Consider the following 25,842-nt stretch of genomic DNA (forward strand, 5'->3'; position numbering starts at 1 on the left):
CAGCTAAGTGGCAGCTATGTTTCAATGCTATAAAATTTGAGATTTTACACATGGGAAATAATATCCCCAGAATAATTTATTCACTTGGAAGGGTTGAAATAAAAACTGTAGAAGAAAAAATGAGATTTAGGACTGATGAGTCATGAAGATATGAACTTCTCTGTGCAGTTCAGGCAAGCAGCAAGGAAGACTAATGGTATTCTGTTGATGATTCATTGAATGATTCATGCTAGCCAGATGGACATTCATGGAAATAAAGTAAATAACACACTTAACAGAAGAAAATAATGTATAAATATTACTATAAAATATATGGGTATTCACATATTTACAGCATTTGATATAGTCTTTCAAACCATCTGATGTATTATAAGCACACACTTAAAATATTTCAGATCATTAGTGAAAAATTCAGTATCATTATTGAGACTGTTAATGAATATGACTGCTGTCAATGGCAAAAGTTTATCGAGAGTAGTCATTTGGTTTCAGAGAAAGACACTAAATAGAGTTCACTTTGGTCAAATGTGCCAAGCTACCTTATTCCAAATTGTGGGAGCATGCCATGATCTGTTACCCAAATTTCTGTAGATTATCCTATTTGCTACACATTTCTATATGCAGTTCATGCATAATGAGACATTACCCTACTTTAGGTGCCAAGTGTACATGTTTAGCCAACAGTTCCCACAATAATGGAATAGTTATGGGGCATATGTGACATGATTTGCGCATCATCAGATTTTAGAACTGTGGAAGTAAATTTTATATCTAAATAGGTGTATTCCAAAGTGGACCTGTGACAACAAGTTCATGATACAGCAGCACAGGCCATGACAGTATAGTGGATTTGGGCTTCAGTCTCTCCAGAGATTTGAAGAATCTGTAATTTCCTCTTATTGGGACTGTGGTTAACTGATCTCGAGTGGAGCGAGTTTTTCATCCTGCACAACATGTAAATTGGCTTGTGAATGCTCACATCTATACAGATGTTATACATAGTAAAAAATATCATATTTAACTACTTAACAGTATTAAAAAAAAATATTCTAGCTTATGAGACTATTTAAACCAGAATTACGTTCTGTTGATCCAGAACCTGGTTCACGAAGAGAAAAATCCATTTCTAAAGTACTGTTATCTATCAGTTTTTGTTATGAAAATCAGCATAACATAAAAGCAACTATGATAACTACTTTCAGAAGGCGCCTCTGTAGCCAGGTGGGAAGGAGCAGCAGTGCGTAGCACATGCTTCTTGATTAGAGCGGGGTTCGAGCCCATCACTACCAAATACGGAGGATGCGGAAAGGTCAGGGAATGATCACCGCATATTCCCAGAGCAATATGGCCTTAGTTGCTAATGCTCCTAAAAACCAAATAACAAACAACACAACTAACAAACTACTTTCAGAAGAAAAAAACGTAAAACATTATTGTTTCTTATATTTGGCAGTAATAAAATGACAAAAGCATATATCCCAATGTTAATCAAAGGAATATCTTGAACTGTATATTCATGTGTAGAGTAAAGGACAATGTTGTTATTATTATTAAATTGACAAAAGTAGAGCAATCTGGAGTACGTATAGTAGATCATTATGATTATAGAAAAAAACATTATTTTATAGGCAAATCACATAATGTTACAATAGGTTAATGAATATTTATATCTGAAAACAAAATTGAGACAGTAAAACACAGTACACATAATGTAAATATTTGATGTTGAATATTGAGGCGTTTAAGGCTTTGAATGAATTGATCGAGCTCAGGGCTGATGGGATTCTTGTTCAGACTACGCACATGAGGGGTCATAAATTCAAATTGAGGAAGGATAGTTGCAGAATAGATGTGCGGAAGTTAGCCTTTAGCCAATGGGTGATTGATTGCTTGAGGGCGTTGCAGTGTCAGCAGGATTTAAATAAAAGCGTCATTATGAATAACCTGTATCATCTTTTACACATTTCACTTCTTAAATTTCATTTATGTGGGTCAGAAACTTTGTGCTGCACTATTACACAAAAAGTTGTATTTGAGAGTCTATATTGATTACACATTTTCTATTCAGATTTATCATCTAAGACCATCTGTAAAGAAATTTAGTTAATTAAGAATTGCCCATCCTGTTCCATAGTAATAAAGTAATAAATAGAAACAAACTAAAAATCTAGAACATTTTCTTAGTTAATGCAGTTTAGAAAATTATTTAGGACTTAGCTGAATGATTGTGAAATAATTTATTATCAGAAATAATATGGGTATTTATGCTTATGAACTTTGGAAAAGCAAAACACACGAGTGAAAAATATTTTTACGATTTATACTATAATTTGCTTTATAGTAAATTTATAATTACGCTTTTATCAAGTTAGTTTAAACATTTACAATGGTGAAATTTTGTGACCAGTAGTTTTGTAAATGATAGGTTATATTTCATTTTTATTTTAATTAAAGTCTTTTAAAGGAATATTACTGCAGTTTATAACATATTTTTCTTGAAAGAATCAGAGGAATATTTTTTTATTGCCATGTTACACTTTCAGAAATGAAAATAATTTAAAAAAGCAGTATTAGTCCTTGTTACTAGGAGGATTAACTCTTAAATGTACCATTTCTCCTCCTACATAAAACTAAGGGACATCCATTTTAAGCTCCTAGTTCTGCAGTGCCATATCTCTAGTACGTGAGGCACATCAACAGAAATCCCAGCTGGAAGTAGCCACATATTAAATTAGATTTGTATAGCTATTTAGAAACTTGGATTTGTGCCAGTGCTTTTTTCAGTAAAGATAAAGAAAGAGAAACTTCATTGTTGCACAGGCTTGTCAAAAGATGGGTGAATGAACAAGGAAGTGATATGAGTTTATGTTGGTACTGTGATTCTTTTGTTAAGAGGCATTTATTAACTTGTTTTATATAAACATGTTTCTTATGTTTTAGACAGTATTTCAAAGGAGCCTGAGATTATATATGTATTTGTTTTGCATCATTATTTTTATTACCATTTAAGCCTCTTATGATATGTGCTCAACTATGTTTAAATTTAGTTGGATTGATGTTTTTATTTTACCTCATTATTAATCAGGTAAAAAATAATATTCTGGCATAATTTTTATTGGAATTTTCAAACCTTTTTATTGAAATTTTCAAAATTGGCAGTCATGAACAATAACTAAGGGAAATTTGATTACAACAAATATAAGATTTCTAAAAAAAATTATTTTTTGTTTATATTGCATAAAAAAAATAGCAAAAACCAAGAACCCTTTGAAAAGTAAACAATTTAAAGTTTATGAACTTTGTCCACTTTCTTTACTGTGAAGATGTGGGTCAAATATGCTTACTTTATACAAAATAATAGGCTGACATTTGTAGCTGTATTCTTAATTTAGACCTTGCTGACTTAGTATAAACAAGTAGTAGTAGTATTTCTTTGTTTGTTTGTTATTTAGGAGTATTAGCAACTAAGGCCATATTGCTCTGGGGATATGCAGTGGTCATTCCCTGACCTTTCCGCATCCTTCGTATTTGGTGGTCACGAGCTCGAACCCTAGTCTAATCAAGAAGCGTGTACTACGCACTGCTGCTCCTGCCCACCTAACTATGGAGGCATCGAGTAGTAGTAGTAGTAGTGGTGTGTGATGCAAGAAAGCAAGTGTATGAGCTTTTGCAGCATCAGCCAAAAAAAATAAATAATAAATAATAAAATAAAAAAAATTTACACAATTCCTTCTAAATGTTTGTCCAGTTCCTCCTTAAATTTATTTAACCTAACAACGACAGATGGAAGTTTGTTCCAGCATTTAACCACCCGCTGGCTAAAGGCAAATTTCCGCACATCTATTCTACATCTGTCTTTCCTCAATTTGAATTTATGCCCCCTTAGGTTTGTAATCTGAACAAGTGGAAGAATCCCATCAAAATTCAGCGTGCTCAACCCATTCAAGGCCTTATATACCTCAATCAGATCACCACGCAGGTGCCTAGTCTCCAACTGCTGCAATTTTCAGAACTTAAGCCTCTCTTCGTAAGAGGATCCCTTCACCAACCTTCTTGCCCTTCTCTGTACACGCTCAAGCAAATCTACATACTCAAGGCGTGGCCTGACCATTGCCTTATACAGAGGGATAATCACCTCCTTTTCCCTGCTAGCAAAATTCCTGTATATCATTGGCAAAACCCTATGACCTGCCCTGGCAGCCTGTCTGCATTGCTCAGAAAACTTCATATCTGACTGCACAATTATTCCCAGGTCTTTTTCATTTTCTACCACCTTAAGTGTAGTACCACACAGTTGGTACGTTTCTCTGGGATTACTTCTACCCATATGCAGGACTTTGCATTTGTCGATGTTAAACTTCAGTTGCCACTTCTCAGTCCATCTGCCCAAATTTTCTAGATTCTGTTGCAGTAGCACACTGCCATTACTGTAATTTCTCTTGACTTGAAGTGACTATTTTGCACTGTCTTCAAGTGAATATAAATTGATAAAGTAATTAATATTAAAAAGTAAATTAATAATTAATAAAGAAATTAATGATTTTTTTATCAGCTCAAAGTCGAGCTGTAAATAAAATATAAATCCACGTGAAAATGAATATGTTTACAAACTTGGAGTCCCTTAACACATTCTGCCGGAACACAAATTTGCTGAAAAACAAACTGCAATTTTTGTGCCTCAACACAAATATGCATGCATTGAATTGCAGTCAATAAATGAGCACTGTAAAATGAAAAGCACATGAAGTGAACAACTAAGTGATATTGGCACACTGATTGATGCTATGGGCTGTTATATTACAGCTTGGATTTTGCTTAGTGTCAATTACACTGTCTAGAGAGTGCCATAACAGCTGTATACTTGATTCACAGTTTCATATGTTCTTTGCTTATGTTGAAGTTATTTTATCTAGTTTAGTATTTTCCAGAAGAAGAAAAGGTAAAAATTTTTGAAGATTTTGCTTGCAGAATTTAATTCTTTAGTTTGTGAAAAACGAAACATTGTCCTTAATATGCCTACTGATAAAATGTTGCTTAAAAAGTGTTTTCCTATAAAATTTTACTTTAAAGGGCTGTTATTAATCGATCCACACATTGGGACATCAGAACTGAAAAGGAACAGGGATGGACAGTACATTGAAGCTGATAACATTGAATCAGCTCTTTATAATATATCATCTGATACTTGAAATAGAATTCTATTCAAATGGTGTGGATTCTGAATCTCATTCAGATGCATCTATTGATGTTAAGAATGCTACAAACAACAGATGTCTGTGTTACTTGGGGGGATGATTCTTCACAGATGAATCCATTTATTAAAAAGCAGTGCCTACTTGTTCCAGTGCCCTAAGAGAGGCATCCCAAGGCATACAGAAAGGACTCTCACAAATATAAGTGGCAGAGAACATGTTAAACATCATTATTAGTCGGATGTAGACAGACACATTCTTTACATTATAACCTCATGATTAACATTTCTAGAAGAATAAAATTACATTTGTTTAATTATTCATGACAAATTGACCATTTCCAACAGTGTTTGTGTATTAAGTTAATAAGGTAGCTCCTTAACTTGTTCAGGTGACAGAGCACCTGGAAGCCAGGATGCTCTTTGCAGAACACCATGAAATATTGATATATTTAATTCCACATACAAACTTAGAACAACTTTACTAGCAGAAAATATCAGCATATATGTATCCAAGTGTCTGTATCTCAAAAATATAGCACATAAAATATTTAGAGTCACTTACCATTGCATATCATGGCTTTTGCTTTTTCATTATTTATTGTTTTCAACTTTTCAACAACTTCAGTTTGATTTCATTATCGCTTATATTTAAGTTTATGTATATAAGTACACTATGTTGCCAAGAGTATCTGGCCATCCTGGGATTTGGGATAAATGAACCACAACCACCATCCATGTGTCTGGAATAATTATTAAAAAACTGCACTCACACTAGAAGTGAGCAGATCAGTGAAGTACAATAAATGAGTTGAAGTATTGAGTTTAGCAGCTCACAATGGGGAGAGTCATTGTAGGATGCAGTATTAGCAATCAATCTGTTTGTGCCATTGCAGCAAAACTGCAACATCGTAGATCAGTGATGGCCATCATAATTACCAAATGGAAACTTCTTAGCTCTGTTACTTCCAAGACAAATATTTGGGTAGACTGCAGCAATTGATGTAAAGAAACTGGAGGGTGCTTAGAGGAGTGGTACGTAGATCCCATGTCCTTATTGAATACTATCAACCAGGAGTTCATTCATAGTTGCCACAGGAACTGATATTAGTACAAGGACAATATGTAGGGATCTGCACAGCATGCAGTGCACTGTGCTAATTGCCTGGGGTACTATCTATTGTAATTGGTTGTTGGAAAATTTGAAAGCTGTATTGTGGTGCCGAATTATGGTATATAGTTTTTCAGTCTACCAGTGAAGGTACAGTATGTAATTAAGGCCAAAGGGAATATTTTATCGATAAATATTGTATTAATAAAAGGTTCTTTGAAGGCTTGCAGGCATTCGGTCTCTTTTGGCAGTGTGTGATCGTGTGTATATATTCTTTATTTACCAAGAGTTAAAGAAGTAAATAAAATAATATATAATGGTGATTCCAGAACGGAGGCTTCTTAGGAAGGTTTACAAGTGAGATAACATAGATGCTCGAGTACAATCGAAGACTTTTGATTTCCAAAATGAAAAGTGTTGCCTTATATATGGGCCATGTCAGTTTTATACATATGGAGAAAAAGTTATATTAATAGTGTAGTATTAGCTACATGGTGCAAAGATAACCCCAGGCTTTTGCAGCACTAGTTAAAAAAAATTAATTAAAATAAAATATATTAATAATTTTTTTATGAACACCCCAAATACAAAAGGTATTAGAACCTATAGTATTTAGTTCCATGTATGGGTTGTAGTTTGAGAAGACAGACAAATTTTGTTATACATGAATTCTGTAGATTGCAGTTTTCAGGAAATAAATGTGAAGGAAGGTTGTCCCAGAAACCAAAAGCAGAAGAGATAAATAGGGAAGAGAAAAAGTTTGTTCTGTGAATTTGGAGTTGGACAGAAACTGAACATCTACAAGATGCAAAGTGGAGAGACTTTGTAAGAAACCCATCATTAATTAACCTGACTGCCCTCTTTTGAATGACATCTATAAGTTCAAGAGAGGTTTGGAGAACACCATCTTTTAAGCAAGTAGACCCCAATAATAAAATATTTTAAATACCTATTATTACTTAAAATAATATTTAAATGCTTTTTTAATGTTAATGAGAAAAATTCATCTTGTTCACAGTTCTTTATTGAGTGAGTGCAATGCACAGATTATTGCATATCTAGCTGCTACTAATTTTTGTTGCACAGTTTTTCAAACAATTTCAAATAATTGTTTAATAATTTAATATTAAGATAAGTGATAAACAGCATCTTTAATTTTATAAAATACATTAATATAAATATTCCATTCATTTAGTATCAAAAAAATGTTTTGAATCAAATTGTTTTGCACACTTCACCCATTTTGTTATTCCAAATTATACAAAATCTGGCAATGTCAACAATGTCCTCAGAGCATTTTCTGATATCAACTTATACACGAGTCGATAAATTTTCTGATTTATCAAATCTCAAAACTAGGGGTTGACTTATAATTGAAGTCAACTTGTACCCAAATATCTATGGTAAATATGTTGAATGTTAAAAGAAAATATGAAAAAAGTTAATGTGCACAGTGTGTTACATTTTAGGTGCATTAGCAAATAGTAATAATTCATGATTTATAGCAAAAACAAAAGGGCAAAAAAAAAAGCAACAGCCTTTATGTGTGAACCAAGAAACTTTTGTTTTGGTGCATGGCAACAAACATACTATCCAGTGTTTTGGCTACAATATACAATATATGGATAGCCTATGTGATATGTATGAAAAAAAAAATAAAAATAACTGCCAGGTTTCTATTGGTCTAATTTTAATGAAATTATATAATTCTGAACGGATCTTTCTGAGTGATCTAAATATAAAATTTCACAAAAATTCATTCACTGAGAGTAGAGTTATTATGTGCTTATAAATGGACAAAGAAATAATAATTGCTGGATTTCTATTGATCTGATTTTAAAAAAAAATTGGGATGGCTCTACAAACTTTTCTGCAAGACCCAAGTGTAGAATTTCATGACCATCCACTGAGAGTTATGGATGGAAAAATAATAATAATCACCAGATTTCTATTGGTCCGATTTTAATGAAATTTGGATTGACTCATCTTTTTAAAAGGCCCAATTATAAAATTTTATGAAAATTCATCCACTAGGAGTGAAGTTATTATATGCAGACAGATGGATGGATGGACAGACAGACAGATAGATATCGTGAAGACAATAGGAGCATTATGCATATGAGCTAATATGAATAAAAAAATAATTAATAATTGTAGTTTTGTTACATTATTCATTAATTGCATTATATTATAATTTACAAGTTTCATTGTATTATTTTTAACCTTATATAATAAATTAATTGTTATATTTATCATTAGTCTAACTAGTAGTTTATTTAGTTTTCTGAAATGGTATTTCTCTAGTATCCACAGAAATACAGTTTTTCAAAGAAAATGTTGGAAGGCTAGAATAATTTTTAACAGGTGTTATTTTGTTTCTTTGATGCATTGCATTGCTTAATTATTATATTATTACACTACTTTTGTTAAATGGGAAATAATAAAAGTTTATTTGAATACTGAATAAATTAAGTTGTATTTATATATTTAATTGCTCTAGTACAATCACCCCTTTACAGCCACAAGGAATTGGAGGGTTAAAATTTTTGTTACATTATATGTATTTATCACAAATTCATTTTTTTCCTTTTATATAATAGTTTATCAATTAATATGTGGTTGAAATTCATTTTAACTGCTTAACTTTACTTCCTTCATTTCCTTTATAGATTTTAAATTAGCTTAACATATCAGATTCTTTTAATGTATATCATGTTATCCCCTTGTATAAGGCAATGGTCAGGCCACACCTTGAGTACTGTGTACAGGTCTGGAAGCCTCATTTTAGGAAGGTGTAGAGTTGCTAGAACGAGTACAGAGAAAGGCAACAAGACTGGTGAGGGGAACAAAGTAGTGCTCTTATGAAGAAAGGCTTAAGTTCTGCAAATTGCAGTGTCTGGAGACTAGGCACCTGCAAGATGATCTGATTGAGGTGTATAAGGCCTTGAATGGATTCAGCAGGCTCAATGCTGATGGGATTCTTCCTCTTGTTCAGATTACAAACCTGAGGGGGCATAAACTGAAATTGAGGAAATACAGTTGTTGAATAAATGTGCGGAAATTTGCCTTTAGCCAGTGGGTGGTTGATTGCTGAAACAAACTTCCATCTGTCATTGTGGAAGTTGATAGTTTAAATAAATTCAAGGAAGAAGTGGACAAACTTTTGGAGTGAATGGATGGGTGAAATGGGAAGTTTTTTTTTTTTTTTTTTTTTTGGCTGATGCTGATGCTGTATAAGCTTGCTTTCTTGCATCATATGCATCTACTAATTATTATTATTATTATTATTAGCCATATGGTGCAAGGAAGCCTGAGGCTTATGCTGCACCAGCCGAAAAAAAAAAAATTTCTGAATTACCCTGAGAGAGAGAAGGGAATCACCAAAAAAGAGAAGAATGATGATATCCATCTCAGGACCCTGGGTGTGCCAAGCCCATACTCACCAGATGTGAGCCCCTGGGGATGCTAATGTACAGTTCATCAATCTTATCTTAAGTCTGCTTATTTTATACACTTATGAACTGTACTACATCATTACAGTTGTCATCATATACAGCATGATTTTACTTTTTGTCACTGTTCATATCTGCTTGCCTTTTCTTTTATTTATCCTGTCTTGTATGATTCTTTTAGTAACTGTTTTCTCTATCTTTTGTCTTCTCTGAACTTCTCTATTTATTCGGTATATGTTTGCTTACAGGATTGTGTTTGTGGAAAACATGCACTCCAGCATTTTGTTCCGTTAATTTTGCCACTGATGTTTTTGTTCTGGCTCCAGCTTTTCTGGTACATGAATAGTCTCACTCAAATCAGAGCATCAGTTTATTTTGTTATTTTTTATTACAAGTTTAGCTAGTGTGGTGAATAATGTGATAATTAAGAAACTACCAGTTTGACTCCCTCTTCTCATGGGTATCTATCCAGCTGAGCTTTGATTTTGCCAAGCTGTCAGCCTCAACCACCTATAAAGGCAAATTATTTCAGTAATCAACAATTTGCCAGATGAAAGAAGACTTACTGCAATCCAGTCTAAACCTCTCCTTCCTGCAATTTGAATTTATAGTCCTTAGTGTTGAAATCATGTATAAGAGTGAAAATTTTACCCTCATTCATTTTACTTTCACCTCTCAGAGCATAATAATCTGTAAGGTATCTATTTTCCAGGCTCGGCATCTCACATATTCAAAGTCTTTCCTTATATTAACACCTTTTTGCCGATCTCACTAGGCATGTTGCCTGTCTTTGGACCTTTCAAGGAGCTTGTGGTCTTTTAGGTATAGTCTCCATACGTAGATACATTGTTCCAAGTGTAGTCTCACAGTTGCCTTAAACAGCAGTATTATGACCTCCCCTATCTCTTTGATAAATCATTGATAGGACATCATGAGTCTTCCTTGCCACCTATCTACACTGCTTGGTGAACTTCATGTCCAACAATATCGTAACTCCAAAATATCTTTTGACCTCTGCTGTTTTTGGTTCAGCCCCCATCAAGTAAGTTATTTTGGAATTGCTATTATCTAAAATGGATCTGATGACAGAATTCAGCATGGAATCCAGAAATGTTTTTTTTTTTTATGAGAGGTATTACAACCTATAGTACTTAGTTCGGGCTAAGGTTGAGAAGATGAAACAAGATACTTGTTGACATTACACTTCAATTCTGTAGATCGTAATTTTCAGGAAATATGTACGAAGGAAAGAAAGTTGTTCCAGAAAATGGAAGTTGAATGAATAAATGAGGAAGAAGAAAAATCAGTTCTGTGGGTTTGAAATTGGACAGTAAAAGGATGTTGACTGGTTGTGGCACATGTTTGGACTGGTTTGGAAGAGAGAGTGGGAATTATAGAAGCCAATTCAGAACAATGCCCATGGAAATATCCATAGATAAGGCAAGCAGCAGAAACAGTACGTCTATGAGACAGAGAGTGGAGAGACTGTTAGAAATGAGTCATTAATTAACCTAACTGTCCTCTTCTGAATGGAATCTTGAAGCCTAAGAGGTTTTGGGGGCACCGCCCCAGACATGGGAACAATATTCCATGGTAGGGCGGATTTGCAATTTGTGCAGAGAGAACAGCTGTTTGGAAGAAAAGTAACACCAAGAGTGAAAGAGAAAACCAAGTTTCTTTTAGATGCAGAGGAAGCAATATTTGTAATGTGCTTGTGCCAAGAGAGATTAGAAGTCAGGGTAATCCACAAAAGAGATATGTCATCTTGCCTAGAAATCGGAGTGTCACCAAAGATAAGCATAGGAACAGAAGAATCCTTTTTGTGAGATATAAGACAGGACTGAGTTTTAGAAGGATTGAAATCAACTAAGTTGTCTTTACCCCACTGGAGAATTACCTGGAGATCAGCATTTAAAGAATTGGTAGTGGATATTTGAGAAGTCGAAGCTGTTTGTATCATCAGCAAAACTATGGATAGGATTTTCAGTTAATGGAAGAAAGTCATTAATATACAAGAGGAAAAGAGTGAGGGAAAACAACTGAACCTTGGGGATCACCAGTATTAGTGAAGAAGTTAGAAGACAGAGAGCCACCTACCATCACCCGCAGTGAGTGGCCAGAGAGAAAACTTGATATCCAATTACAAAAACAGTTGGCAAACTATAAGATGGAAGCTTATTTAGATCTTTATGTCAAACATGATCAAAAGCCTTTTAAATATCAAGAGCAACTGCTTGAGTTTCACCAGACTTTTCCATTGAATTTGTCCATAGATGAGTAACATAAGCCAGAATGTCACCAGTGGATCGACACTGATGGAATCCATAATGGTGATCATTGATCAGATGGAAGGTTTCAAGATAGATTAAGAGTTGGCAGTGAATTAATTTCTCCATTATTTTAGAAAGAGTAGTAGTAGGTGCAGTGGGATGATAATTGGATGGGAGGGATTTTTCACCCTTTTTAGGACTGGCTGAATATGAGCAAATTTCCAAGCAGAAGGGAAAATACCTTTGGAATAAGAAAGTGAAAAAAGACGACACAGAACAGGAGTAAGTTCAGGAGCACAGGTTTTGAGAACAAGTGGAGAAATACAATCAGGACCTGGTGCTTTCTTAGTGTCAAGATTGTTCAAAATCCTTTTGACGTAATTTTGACGGAAGACCACAGGAGGCATTGAATGTAGTGTACTGGGAATGGTAGGAGGTTGTTTATCAAGATCATCAATACATGAGTTGGAAGAAAAGTAGGATGCCAGCAGGTCAGCTTTGTCTTTGGCTGAATTAGCAATAGAAGCATCTGGCCTTGACAGATATGGAAATAGAGATGGGCAAAAGTTGCGGCCAATAGCTTTGGCAAGAGACCAGAATGCTCAACTGCCATTGGACAAAAAGCAAATCTTCTATTCTTAGCCTGTTCAAATCTAGTTTGGACTGATTAATAACTGCTCTACAATTGTTGCAAGCTTTGGTGTAGGCAGAAAATGAACCTGGAGATTTGGATACAAGCCAATTACAGAATGAAACATTCTTTTCCTGAACAGCCTTACCACATTTATTGAAAAACTGAGTTTTAGATAAAGGACTAGATTTTAAGGTGGAGTGTGGAACAATGGATTTCATCCCTATAAGAATAATTTTATTGACACGATCTGAGCAAACATTGACATCAGAAGATTCGAAACAGTGATCCGACCAAGGAAAAGAAGAAATCTTGCAGATCATCTCATTTTATATTCTTGTAATGCCAAACAACACAAGGTTGAGAATGGCCATGAGAGAAAGGGTCCATTAGAGAAGAGACCATCACCAATTTGTGATCTTAGGTGCCTAGAGGTCCACTCACCTTGACCGTATACTTAGAAGGATTACTTGTGAGAAAAAGATCAGGTGTGCTGGCTGCATGGTTAGGATTGTCTGGTATTCTGGTAGGTAAATGAACAGTCTGTGTGAGGTCATTAGTAATTGCAAAAACCTCAGTATCTCGACCATCTGGGGCCATGTGACTAGAAAAGCGAAGCCAGCTGGAGTTGTGAACATTAAAATCACCAAGAAAAATTACTTCACCATTAGGAAAGTTCGACTGGAGAAAATCAAGTTTCAAAGAGAAGAAGTCAGAGAGTTCCAAGTGATTAGTGGAGTTGGGAGAATGATAGAGGAAACAGGTGAATTTGGCAGAATGTGGTAGAGAGATTTTAAACTTGAGAAGATTGAAAAGAGAAGATTCCAAATTACTAAGACTCTGACAGGGAATATGAGAATGGATATATGCACATGTACCACCTTTGAAGCAAAAGGAATCGTACAGCAAATAATTCGGACAACTGATTTGAGCAGTGGTTGAATTAACTGATAACTGGGATTTTGTCAGAAAAAGTGCATGGGGTTTGGCAGACTGTAAGCGGAAATGAACATTATTGAGATTAGAACTGAGAGCATGTATATTTGTGAAATGGATGAGGATGTGTTTAGGAGATTTAGATCTTTTCACAGATAAGTTTGTTCTATTAGTTTGACAATAATGTGGCCTCGACAGTGGTGCCCTGCATACACTGTACTCAGACTCCTTCCAGTCACTATCTAGCAGAGAAGAGGCATTGAGATTACACACTAGCTGATCCAGAAGCCTCCTAGAGAGTTATTAACAGGTTTTGTCCAGTGGACTATCTAGTGGCCAGCGAGGAACACCATTTTAGAGCTGTACCTTAAAAATGTAAGGAAGATTGGATCTTGCCACGATGTCCATCATAACCTCAAAGGACATCATTCATATTGCATGATGAAAGAAATGGAGGGGTTGCAGAGCTTTGCTCTGGAGACTAAACATGGTTCCGCCACTTCAAGCTTCCAATAAGCAAAGTGGTGATATTGCACCAGTTTATGAGAGTCATCTACCACCTAGTATTGCCTGGTAACACAGAGGGGTGGCATTCCTCCTTGTGGTGTAGGCACCATACCTTGACCTCTGCTTACGTTGGTTCGCACCCGAGTGGTTACCTCCAGTATGCTAGGTACCATATTTCATGACTTGAACATGGGGGTTATACCCAGGGTTACTAACAGTCCCACCATAATGAAGGTGCAAGCATAGGATATGGCTGTCACAGACTGACCGGATTTTGCCAAAATTAGATCCACTAGACTTGAGTGTGAATATCAGTCCAATCAGCATTTTAGACTCCCAGGTAGTAAGCCCAGCTTGGCATACCTGAGAGAATGTTGTATAGTTCTAGTGTGTGGGAGTTTTACTTGCACAATAAAATTCATTTGATAACAACATTTCATGTGGTCTAATTAGTTCACTTCACTTCAATAATTCAGTTCAGTCCAATTCAATTTATTTAATTCATTCAATTAGTTTAATTCACATTTAATTAATTCATTATAAACAACCAACTTTCATCCTTTTCTCAACATATTTATTTGAATAACTTAAGGATTCTACAGAAGCATAACCTGTACCAGTGATTTTGTTTAGTTTCAGAAAAATTGGATTTGTTTCTTTCTGTCGTTCATTCTAGACCTTACATAATCTGGAAACAATTTGTACAATTTATATATCACCCAATGGCTGCAAAGAGCTGGGTTTAAAAAAAAAAAATTAAGTTTATTATTTGAAACCAGAAAGTAAAAAGTGAAAATTACAAGCTTTATTAATTATTTAATTTCATTTAATTTGAATATTAAATTAAATTCAAAAGTTTTTGTATTTATGAATTATCTTGAAATATGGAAAAATATGGCCTCCGTAGCCAAGTGGTCAGGAGCGGGAGTGCAATGGCACCCGCTCTTTGAGTAGACCGGGGTTCAAGCCCCTGACTGCTGAATACTGTCGATCTGCCAACCCGCACTGGACCAGCGTGGCAGATTATGGTCCATTTTCCCTCAGCATGAATTGTTGAGGAGGCTTCCATCCTGCAGTGGGTTGATAATGGCTGCAATTTACTTTTTTTTTTTTTTTTTTATGGAAAAATAGTAAAAAAAGCATTACTTATTTTCTAAAGGTTCCTTTACTTAGGTTAAATGATTTATTTTAGAATATAATTAAATAATTAAAAGCTGTATAAATATGCATAAATAAGTAACTAATTAATTTAATTTGTTTTCTTTTCATGGAACTGTAAATTTTGACTATAAAACATTGCAGTTTGCAATGTTATTTTGCAGTAAAATAAACATTTGTTTTAAAGATTTGTTTTAAATTCAAAGCTGTTCCATATAATAGTGGCTTTGAGCTCTAAAACATGGAATGCTTCTCTAGTGTAAGCTGTTATTAGCAACTTCTTGTGTTAATCTCAGAAAATCAAGAAGTTTTCATACGAATTTGTAGGAATTATTTAAGATTTATAACCTTGAGAGGATTTTAAACTTAGTGTTTCATAAGGAGGTATTTTTTAACTTTTCTTTTTCTCAAAAATAATTTTTTTCTTATATATAAGCTTTATTTTATTTAATCAGAAACATCTAATTCATTAGCTGATGTTCTGATTTGCTTTATTTACATTATTTCTTCAAAAATATTCTGCATATCCAAGTCAGTAAGGTAATGACTCAGTTACAAGCAAGCATATTTTAAGATACTGAAGTTCTTCTTTTTTGACTCAGAGCCAACAGTTACTGTAGTCTAAGTTTAACTGAGGCTTACCTCCCCTGTCTAGGCTGTAGTGGGCCATTGCTTGTATAACCAGGCAAGCCATCCTGACTGGCACATCACTGTAAATATAGCTGGCTGGCCTTTCACTCTCTTTGCCTTCATTAGTTTTTTCTCTTTCTCTCTTCCTCCTTTTTTTTGTTTTGTTTTATTATTGACTAATAAGTGACCACACTCTGTATTTCATAATTGTTGAAGTACAGTTTTTCAGTATTTTAAATATGTGCTTGTGTTTATAAAAGTGAGTGATCTTTGTGTGTTGTGGTTTCTGTGCAAGGTATAGGCATGGTATTTTGGTATGCCTGAAGAATAAGCCATAGATATAAAATCTGTAAGTTACAAAGATGGAATTTATGAATGTTTAATATGTGTTTTTCTTGAATTTTGTTGAAAGGTAATTGTTTTTTTATTCATTATAATTTTTATTTATTTATAAAACTTTAAATTTCATTGTTATTTTGTAGCCTGGAAATATTTTCAAGTAGCACTGTTCATTTTACAGTATGTGAAGTATTTGGTATATCAAAAGAATATATGAAAGTACATTTAAGATTGCCTTAAAAAGTTTTGTACAAAAAACTGAATGATCTTAATACCACTCATTATTTATATCAGAGTGACTTATTTACATCACAGTGTTTTCAGCTACAGTTCATTGATCTGTAAAGTTAATGACTTCAACACAAAGACTATATAATGATGTTTCAACAATTTTGATCTTATGTTTAAAAAAAGAAAACTAAAAAAAATCTTATTAAACATGATAAATTTTTGTTCTGTTTTATTTAACATGTTCATTATTTTTTTATGTTATACCATACTTGTTTATTCCAAATATAGTGAATGTTATTTCAGATTATTTTGGAAGAAGTAAAATTTAAGGTAGCTAGCAAAATAAAGTTACCCGAATTGAAATTAAGCATTCTTTTTTTTTTTATAGATAATTAAATCTGTTGTCTTAGATCAGTAATACTTCAGTACTGTTAGTATTTATTGGATTTGAGTTAGATAAAATAAGATGCTTGGAGTCACTTACCCAACCTTGTATGCATACTTTAAAAATTTTTTTTTTTAATATGATAAATGAAGACCATATTATGTAATACAGTTAATGGCAGGGGTGGGGGAAGTTTTTTCAGTTAATAGGACTATTTGAAGGGTAGTGAATCACAAAAGGAGATTTCTTACCCCTGGTTTTGGGGGGAGACAAAGTTATACTGTAAAGACCAAAAGGAGCAGCAGTATAAACATATAACAATAATATATTTTAGTTCATTGTTTAAAATACAAAATATTTTTAATGAGCTTGAATTTTGTTTTATGGACCTTTATTTTTTATTTTGGAAATAATTATTGTTTATAATTATTATTAATTGTGGATTATTTTAAAGTTTTAATATTTTCTTATTAATATAAGCCCATTTAAAGGTTTAAAAATAATTATTTGGTGTTCGGTGAAAATTATGTAAATTGTAGTATTTGTTGGAACATTTCTATTTATAAATCATCTTGCAGTGTAATTAGGCTTTACCTTATTTTGTATTAAAATTTAAATAAAATAAAGTATTTAATAGAGACAGTAAAGTAATAATATCAAATTAATACAAAGTTACAAAATTTGTTCTTGCACAAAAAAGATAAAAGTGAAAAGCAAAAGTTCAATCCACAGAGCTGTTCACAACAGCTCTGTGGGTTGAAACAGGTGTGGTGGGCTGAATCTCACTAATGGACTGACATTCTCCCACCCCCACTTTGTTATTTTTATATCTGCAGTTTATGTACTCTTTATAAATTTAATGAATGCCACAAAAGCAGAAAAAATAACTGGTTATAGAACATTTTACATATAATGCTTTTAAATTATAGTTTATTTTCTGAAAAACACAAAATGACTTTTTTTTTTTTTTTTTTAAATCAGAGCACTGTTATGTACATACAGTAAACATCCCATTACAACAAATACCATTTAAATGAAAATTCCCAAACATGAAAGTTATTAGAACTTTAGCACTTAGTCATCATGCATTGGTTTAAGGATGAAAAGACTGAAAATACTTGTTGATATTAGACTAAATTTCTGTAGATTGCAATTTTTGAGAAAGAGATGGGGAGAAAGGTTGTTCCAGAAAACAAATTGAAGGGATAAATGAGGAAGAAGAAGAAGAAGGAAAGTTGTTCCTATGAGTTTGGAGTTGGACAGTAAATGGATTCTGACTTGGTTGTGGCACTCTTGATTTCTGCTCCTTTGCTTCAGAAAAGATTTCAGCAGTTTTTATACTGGTTCAAGGTTATCCTTAATGTAGTATGTCACACATATGGCTTTATATTTCTTTACTAAGTAGCTCATGGTATTATTGGAATATGGGCAATCACAGAGATTATGCACATGTTGATATACCCACAGCACAGCTTCAACATTGCAGCCTATCATGTGTCAGTGCATCACTAACTGACCACATTATACTTCATGGATAAATGATTGTTTTGTTGTATGTAAATATTAATAAACAGACATTCTACACATGTTGCCACACAGTTATGGAAATCTAACACTGAATATCTTAAGCATGTGCCTAATATATTGGAATATTCCAAAGTTTTGGCTCTTTCAGACAAGTATTTTTGAGAGATATAAGGCCTCAAACCCAAGTTGTTATTTAATATTTACTTTGCATATATAAAATAATTCCAAACAACAGTGGTTGTTAAAAGCTTTAGTACTGTAGCCTAATGGAATGGTTTGAGGTCGGGAAACCAGAATAAAGTTCTTCACATTGGTTAGTTTTTCTTTATCTGATGCTGTCAATTAGGATTGAATGTTTTTTATATATTGATGGAAATTTTATATTAATGACTAAAATACCAATTATCTAAGCTTTTATCTAATGGATTTTCAATTTGTTTTAAAATAATTTGTGAATAACGTAATGTAAGGTATGTCACACATATGGCTTCATATTTCTTTATTAAATAGCTCGTGATATTATTGGAATATGGACAATCACAGAGATCATGCACGTGCTGATATTCCCACAGCTCAGCTTCAACATTGCAGCCTATCAGTGTATCACTAACTGACCACATTGTGCTTCATGGATAAATGATTGCTTTGCTGTTTGTCTTACCAGCCAACTATTATGATTTTGTAAAATTTATGGAAAAATTGGACTCTTGTGGTTTTATGGAGAGTTTACTTTTTAGCTACATTTGCAAATTCATAAAGAACTTATTGGCTTCAGTATGTTAATTCATTCACATATAACAATTTTGCCTCCAGTCAGTGACGGATTAAGGCACGGGTTAGCAGGGCTCTTGCCTGGGGTGGCATTCTTTAAGGGGTGCCAAATTTTACAAATCATGAAAAATACATATATATCCTTAGTAAAGGGGGGTGCTGAAAAATCTTTTTGCCCAGGGCACGAAAATACCTTCGTCTGGCACTGCCTCCAGTTGATGAATTTTCATGAAATTTTATTTTTTGTTTTTTAGAAAGAGTAGTTGAGCTGTTTCCAACTTCATTGAAATCAAAGCAGTGGAAATTTGACAATTACAGTAGTATGTGTAATATATAAAGTATACGCTAAATTAATAAATTATAATTTTATTCTTGCTTATGACATTTAATAAAACTGTTAAAAAAATTTGTAAATGCACTGGCTGATAAGTTTACTTTTTAATATTAAACTCCTGTTATTATTTATAGAACACATGAGAATTTAAAAGCCATATTGCACCATATGCCAAGGCATTCTGGTTGTTACACTTTCCAGAAACATTTTTTAGACAATTAATATGATTGCTGTCATTTACAAGTTTCAGCAGACATTATTGATCTTGGTATCTGAATGTCAGAATTCCTTTTCTTTTCTTTATTTTTTGTTTTAGTTATTCAGCTCAATTAATAGATGCTCAGATAATTGTGAGAGTTCAAGATTTCATAATTGATGAAATCTTTGACAGAGGATGCAAAGAAAAACAGCAAAGACTTCTTTACTTATATAAACTCTAGAAGGAAGGTGATGAATCAGATTGGTCAACTTGATATCAGTGATTCGACTGTTGATCATCCTGCTCAGGTAGCTGAAAAACTGAATGAGTATTTTGCATCTACATTCACACATGAGAAATTCTTTAGGAAAAGGGATGCTAGAAGTTTATTGCACTCTAACTGGAAACTAAATGATTTTTAATAACTGAGAGAAAAGTGGGAGAGAAATTGTTGAAGTTAAACATAAGAAAGGCATGTGGGGTGAAGGGGATCTATCCAGTTATATTAAGGAAGTAAGCAAGTAAGCAAACCTTTAGCCATAATTATCAGAGCATCCTTGAATTCAGGGGGAAGGGGGCCCCGTGGACTGGAGATGTGCAAAGGTATTCCCCAATTCACAAAGGAAGATCAAAGGGGACACAAGTAATTACAGACCTGTTAGTTTAACTTCTGTTCCATGGAAAATAATGGCATCACTGGTAAAAGAGGGAATGCAGGATCATCTAGACAAGGCCACAATTATACTTCAAAAATAACATGGATTTGTTAAGGGGGAAATCTTGTTTGACCAATTTGGTTGGTTACTATGATGTGGTCACAAAAGAACTGGATGCAAAAAATAATTTTGATATCATATACTTGGATTTCAGGAAAGCTTTTGATACTGTTGCACATAAAAGACTGCTGTACAAATTGGAGCAGTGTGGCATTAAGGGCAAGTTACTGTTATGGATAAAGGGCTGGTTGAGTGGGAGGAGACAGAGAATGGTAGTCAGTGGACACTGCTCTTCATGAACTAATGTTGTTAGCATCGGAGTCCCCAAAGTTCGGTATTGGGACCCTTGTTGTTTTCAATTTTTATCAATGAAATTGAACAAGGTATATCAGGCTTAATGTCCATGTTTGCAGATGAAAAAGTGTTGGCTATTTTGGGAATCCCTACATTGCTGAAAATGTTTTTATTGGGAATGACTCATTGAAATGCTGCAACAGGATCTAGAAAAGTTGGGCAGATGGAATGAGAGGTGGCAACTGAAGTTTAATGTTGACAAATGCAAAATACTGTATACGGGCAGCAGTAATCCCAGAGTAATGTATTAACTCTGTGGTACCACACTGACATTGGTAGAGAATGAAAAGGACCTGGGGGTAATTGTGCAGGCAGAAATGAAGTTTTCTGAGCAGTGCAGATGGTCTGTAAGAGTAACTCCTGGAGTCTTGTCAGTGATATACAGGAACTTTGCTAACAGGGATAAGAAGGTGATTACCCCCTTGTATAAGGCAATGGCCAGGCCACACCTCGAGTACTGCATACAGGTCTGGAGGCCTCATTTTAAGAAGGATGTAGAGCTGTGGAAATAAGTACAGAGAAGGGCAATGAGATTGATGAGGGGAACAAAGGGGTGCTCTTTTCAAGAAAGGCTTAAGTTCTGCAAATTGCAGAACTTAAGATAATCTGATTGAGGTGTCATAAGGCTTTGAATGGTTTGAGCAAGCTCAATGCTGATGGGATTCTCCCTCTTTCTCAGTTTATGCACATGACTTTGCATAAATTCAAATTGAGGAAAGACAGTTGCAGAATAGATGTGCAGAAATTTGCATTCAGCCAGTGAGTGGTTGATTGGTAGAACAAACTTCCATCTGTCATTGTGGAAGTTAATAGCTTAAATAGATTCAAGGAAGAACTGGACAGACTTGGAGTGAAATGGGAAAGGTTGAATTTTTTTTTTTTTAATTGATGCTGTATAAACTCACTTTTGTGCATCATATGCCACCACTAATGCTAATGCTAATTAAGGTATTTACAGATAATTGCACACTGAATTTTTCAGAATAATGACCTTGACTATTTACATGTTTTATTCATTGGTTGTATAATTAGAAAAAAAAAAGGCTTCTTCAGACTATCCATGTTTTTTTTTTTTTTTTCTTCACAGTTTTGTTAATTTTTTTGTATGTTCATTTGTGAACTTATTCACTTACTAATTGGAATAATTCTAATAACCAATTATTGCAATTAGTTATTAGAATTATTGTAAATATTTGAATTATTGAAATTGTTATTGTATAGCATTTTATTATTATTATATTTGTTAAAGTAATGGAATTAATTTAATCCCATTATCAACAAAACAATCAAAAATTTGTTTGAATCTTTTTAAACTTCAAAATTCAGTATAGCAATTTCCACCATTGTATTATTTTTTAAAACTCCTAAATTGTGAACATCAAATAAATTAACCAGAAATACTGATATTACACCTTTTTTGTGGTATCAAATATTGATAATTATTTAACCAACAACTTTAACATAAGGAAGGGAAAGGACAAAGACTAATTCTAAATCCCTTCAAAATATTTTTAAAGTCAAGGTTTAAGTACATTATAAATATTTTAAACTTCTATTTTTTGGTGTTTTTTTTGGCAGTTAAAGTGAGGTAACATTTTAACTGCAAGATCTATTTTGACAGCATATAATTCTGTAGGTGCATTGGAATTCCAACCTCATATGTTTATATTTGCCAGACAAAAAAAAAATAAAGAAGCATGTTGGTTATTGTCTGCCTTTTGACTATTTTGAGAATCCCTGCATTGCTGACAATGTTTTTATTGGGAATGACTCATTTAAGTTCAAGAATCTTGCAGAATGAGATGAAGGCTATCTTTTTCTGAAGTGCAAAAGAAAATAAAAGTTACAATCCACATACTGGATTTATATACCATTTGATAAGCTGCCATCTGGCTTCCTATATTTTATAGGTCTTGATTGAAAACATTAGCAAGTTAAAAGCATCACAACTTGGTTTTACTTCCTTTCAGTACTTTCAAAGGAACATTTTAACTTCATTTGTGTAACATATCAAGCATGATAGTTTAAGAAGAGACATTTTTTAACTGCAAGAAACATGATTTGCATATTAATTTAACAAAACAGTGATATTGCAAGTGAAATATTTTTTAATATTGGTTCCTTCATCACTGACAGTACCACATAAAATTGTAAAAATTATTAGAACATGTTGCAAAATGTAGCAGATTGTTGGAATTAAGGCATTAAAATGAATGTCAGTCCTCTTAGTTTAACTTATTTGGCAGGGAAAAATTATACATTCCATGAATAAGGTTGTATGTGAAGAGCAGTGACATGAATAGAATTTTACCTAAAAAACCAGTATGGATTTTTGTTAAAGGGAAATTATGTCTAACTCTGAGAAACTGTCCTCAGATTGTCGCAGAATGGCATAGTAATACAGCATTAATATACCATTATTTTTATGGTATATTTAGTGTTATTTTGTGGTATATTTATTTTTAGTGCTATTGCTCTGACTGGATTTATTTATTTAACTGTTTAGCTACATAACTCTCTCCTGTATGTCATAATGATAGGAAGGTGAATGTTGTGTGTTATTTTGGAAATTATTATAGCAGGTTACCAATCGGTACCAATTACATTAATTGTTACCAGAGATACGTCACATAACAGCTTATGGGCCTCATATTGAATAACACAAGTAAATTAATTTTTATAATATTGCTATTTGTTCAGAACTATATAAAATTTGGATTAGAAGTTTAACTTCTTTATATAGTTCTTTATAAAGAACTATATACATTTTATATAGTTCTAAACAAAAAGTTTGCCTTCAGGGAAGGTTGCACAGTTATGGAGGTTCTCTGAACTGTAGGACTAAGATCTGGACTGGTGGACAACTAAAATTCTGTCATCTTATAGATTTCTGCAGTCACTGTATTTCTGTACTCTTTATCACTACAATGTTTTTCAGAGTTACGGTTAAGTGTGTTCCACAAGTGTAAGGCATTTGTGTCACAATAATAAACTCATACAACAACCGTTTAAATTGAATTAAGAAAATTAAGAAAATTTTTAATACTGTAAAATAAAATATAGTACAAACAATCTATTTACAATAAATATAAAACTTAAAATGGATTAAAATAAATATATAAAAATAAATATATAAAAATAAATATATAAAACAATTAAAAAAATATAGGATAAAAGTGCTAAAACTAGACTGTAGGTTTCGGAAGCATCCACTTCCTTTCTCAACAGTAAGTTTTATATGTGTTGTGTAAGTTTTAACTTACTGTTGAGAAAGAAAACAGATGCTTCCAAAAGCTACAGTCTAGTTTTAGCGCTTTTATCCTATATTTTAATTGTTTTATATATTTATTTTTATATATTTATTTTAATCCATTTTAAGTTTTATATTTATTGTAAAGATTGTTTGTACTATATTTTATTTTACAGTATTAAAAATTTTCTTAATTTTTTTAATTCAATTTAAACAGTTGGTGTATGAGTTTATTATTGTGACATGAGTTTTCCCAACCTCAGAGGCCTGTTTCAAGATATAGTGTAAGGCATTTGTTGAAAACAAATCTTGTAGGAAACCCAGTTGGGTGGGCTTAGGCTGGAGAACTGGATATTCATCTATGACAGCTCTTCTGAGTTGAACTTCATCTATAAATTTATATGCAGTAGGCGCATCTATTAGACAAGTAAGGATCTGAGCAAGAGTGATGTTGTTCCTTTCTGTTATTATTTGTTTCTATGGGGTAATGTTGAGTGTTGCAAAGATTGACTTTGAGGTGGTAAAGGAATTTTTAGTATTTTTTTTTTTTTTTTTTTTTTTTGTGGCAAGGAATTTCCAAATGTAAGATTGGGGAGCAGATGACCTTATGCAGATGCATAACATAACTGGGATAAGGTCTTTTTGCTGTATTTCTATACTGTCAAAAAATGATTTGAAATGTAAGACTTTCGTTCCTGGTTAGACCCATGTTGGTGTTTGTTTGTATTCTGTTAATGAAAGTATTTTGTATGGAGCCTTTTTTCTTGTGAAGGACATTTGGGCAGATTTAACAACGTTGACATTTTGAAATTAATCTATAGGAATGCTGTCTATAACATCTCAGCATAAAATTTAATATCACTGACATAGGATGAGAATCAGAATTAGTGAATAAGAAGGGTTTCTAGAGTAGCTGCAGAGAGCAGCACAGACAGCATGCTTCCTTATGGAACACCCATGTTTATATTTTGTCTAATTTGGATGTTGTGGTAACAAACCATAATGCACTGCTGTTGAAGAATGGTTCTGGTGATTTCTAGATTTCCTTGGATGTTGAAATACTGTTGTAGAATGGATAAATTTTCTGCAATGGAGATTCAATCAAATGCAGATTTAAAGTCAAGAAAGAGCTGTGCTTTCTCATGTGAAGGGCATGCTGAATTCTAAATAATATGTAAAGGAGTTTTTGGACTTTTTCAACTGTTTCTTGATAACTGTATGTAGATGCTGAGGTATATGGCTAAAACAGTGGTTTACAAGATGGAATAAATAAGTTTTTCAAAACTAGTAAGTAATGAGCATCCAATAGAAATAGATCATAGTTCTTTAGGAGGCTTGGTGTGTTTAACCTTCAGAATTAGTTTCACTGTATATTGACTCCAGATATCTGAGTGTGAAGCTGTCTCCATTTTCTCTTAGAAGATGGGGGACAGAGCACAGGACCTACTAAGAATGGGCTATAGGTATTTTGAATGAATAAAGGAAAGCTGTCTGGGCTGAATGTTGATTCTTTTTGGCAATTTATTTATTATTGTTATTTTTCCCTTGTAATTTAGATTCTCTGTTAGGTTAATCTTTTTCTTTTAGTTACTGATGGGAGATGTGGCATGGAAGTATTACATGCAATTATGAAGAAATTAACAATATAAGAATTGATGTGTGCCATAATTTCTTAAAAATGTTAAATTTCCATTTATATTCTTTCAGTTAAGTAAAGGAACTGGATTTTATATTACCCAGTCATACAGGATATAAATTTCCATTTAAACCCTGCATAACTGCTGCCAGAGTAGTTTTATTGCAGTTTATTGCAAGCACAACAGTTGATAATGGACAGTGTATTGTTTGTG

General features: G+C 33.2%; 1 protein-coding gene across 3 annotated transcripts in view; it reads left to right on the forward strand.

Annotated features, from left to right (window-relative positions):
• LUBEL (Linear Ubiquitin E3 ligase) overlaps positions 1-25,842 on the forward strand; it is a 215,769-nt gene that overhangs the window by 10,254 nt on the left and 179,673 nt on the right. For 2 of the 3 annotated variants that reach the window (XM_090377590.1, XM_090377588.1), the window contains exon 1: positions 15,945-16,235. The exons of the other annotated variant lie outside the window; for it this stretch is intronic. The gene's annotated coding sequence lies outside the window, so the exon portion shown is untranslated. Of the gene's footprint in view, positions 1-15,944; positions 16,236-25,842 lie in introns of those variants that run through there. 3 annotated transcript variants of the gene reach the window in all.

This window comes from Mastigoproctus giganteus, chromosome 7 (genome assembly GCF_048544385.1).
Source record: "Mastigoproctus giganteus isolate SK-2022 chromosome 7, ASM4854438v1, whole genome shotgun sequence".
Classification (NCBI taxonomy): Eukaryota; Metazoa; Arthropoda; class Arachnida; order Uropygi; family Thelyphonidae; genus Mastigoproctus; species Mastigoproctus giganteus.